The following is a 2281-nucleotide window of genomic DNA, read 5'->3' as shown; positions in this document are numbered from 1 at the left end:
AAATGTGCAGAGTGACTTACTGAGAGATGGCTAAATAATTTTTAGACTAAAGATTTGGAGGAAGCTAATAAATTAGTAATGACAGTAGATTCAGTTAGAAAAAAAGCTACATTATAAGGCTCAGAAGAAAATCTGATGATTTAGTAGAAACCAAAAATATGAAATGGCTTAAATAGGATGAGTGGCAGCCTTTATTATAGCTGCTGTAACAGAACTGATGCTATCTTTCCTAGCTCCTTATTATTTTTTGTGGCTGGAGAGTTGTGGCCCTGTAAATAGATGCACTAAAACTACACATCTCAGACAGAAAAGTTCAAAAGGGATATGCCCAATGGAAAATGTTTCAATGTGTCTCCTGAATGATCCAGAGACACTCCATCCTTGGCAGTCTTTGTCATAAATGAGATACCCTTGAGTAATACTTTTGAGAAAAATTAGCTCATTCAACAAATATAGACTACTATCATATGCCAAATATTAAGGATCAAAAGATAAAAAAGGAAACAATTCTGCCCTCAAAGAACTTTTATTCTGTTTGTGAATTAGTAGGGGAAAGAAGGATACTTCATATTCTTCTCTCATTAGTCCAGTAGTCCCAGATTTCCTCTTCTTATAGGCAATCTGAACTTCACACTCCCAATTTCCTGATAGCCACATATCTATAGTACTAAGGAAATGGGGAAAGCAGTGAATGAAAAAAAATTGTCTTGATAATAAGCATTTATTAAATTCCTACTGTGTGCACAGAACTATGCTAAATTCTGGGTGAAAACAACTCCTCCCCTAAACAAAGCATGTGCTTTATGCAAAGAGCATATTTTTTGAAGAAATATTCTAATATATGAATGTATGATATCTATATCTATATATCTACATACACACACATATATATATATAGCTGTAGATATATATATACACTGATATGTATATATATATATATGTATTTATACATATACATATATACATCTATCCACCTAAATACTCACTCAATTCATCCATTCCTATCTCTCTATCATACATCATTCCTATTTGTGGGTAAACTCTTTGAGAAGGCCATTTATAGTAGGATCCTCTACTTCTCCTTTTATTCTTCTATCTGGCTTCTAACTTCATCATTCAACCATAACTCCTTTCTCAAAAGTTACTAAGAACCTCTTAATTGCTATATCTACTGACTTTGTTCAATTCTCTGCCCTTTTTCCCTTTTGGGTAGATTTGATTCCACCAATCATCTTATGGATACTCTATTAGGTTTTGGGGACACTGCTCTTAGCTGGTCCTCTTCCTACATATCGAATCCTTCTTCTGTCTCTTTTGTTATATCTTCATTCATGTAATGCTCACTAGAAATGGTTTTTTTTCAAGGCTTTGTTTTATTTTGCAATGGTTATCTCATTAATTTCTAGGGTTTCAATTATCTCTAAGCAGATGACTCTGAGATGTGTTCAACGAGCTCTAACCTCCCCCCTGCCCTCCAGTATCACATCTCCATCTGCTTTTTAAAAGACATTTCCAATTGGATTTCCTAGAGGCATCTTCAATATCTGTAAAACTGAACTCATCACTCTCCCCATTCCTTTATATCTTCCTAACTTTTTCATTATTATTGAGGAAGGTACCTCAATCTTCTTAACGATCCAAGGTTGAAACCTGGAAGTCATACTCAAATCTTTACTCTCATCCATTTGATCACCAAATCATTCTATCATTTATCTATGCTCTCATCTCTTCTCTGATACTGCCAGTACCCTGGTGCAGGACAACATTATCTCACACCTGGACTATTGCAATAGATTACTGGTTGCATAGCACTTAATACAGTACCTGGCTTAAAGCAGGTATTTAAAAATATTGATTAATTGTTCTCCCAGCCTGAAGATTCCACCTTCTCCAGTTCCTCCTCTGTTCAGTTGCCAAAATGATCTTCCTAAAATTCCGGTCTCATCATATCATTCCTCTATTCAATAAATTCTAGTTGGTAAACATCAAAATTAAAAAAAAATGAAATTGTGTGTATTATGAAAGGTTTTAAACTCTTCATAACCTCCCCCTTTTCCTACCTTTTCAGTCTTCTTACAACAAACACTACTACATCTTTATGTACATTTTAATCTAGTAACAATCATCTCTACTATTTTTTTTTCACAAATGACACTCTTAACTGGAGCATTACCTTGCACATTGTGTTTTTCTTCCTCATTTGATTGTAGATTCTTTGGCTTCTTGCAGGTCTCTGATAAAGTTCCACCTTGGCAATAAACCTTTTTCAGTCCTTATTCTT

Source organism: Sarcophilus harrisii, chromosome 6 (genome assembly GCF_902635505.1).
Source record: "Sarcophilus harrisii chromosome 6, mSarHar1.11, whole genome shotgun sequence".
Taxonomy (NCBI): domain Eukaryota; kingdom Metazoa; phylum Chordata; class Mammalia; order Dasyuromorphia; family Dasyuridae; genus Sarcophilus; species Sarcophilus harrisii.
This window is presented reverse-complemented; position numbering follows the sequence as displayed.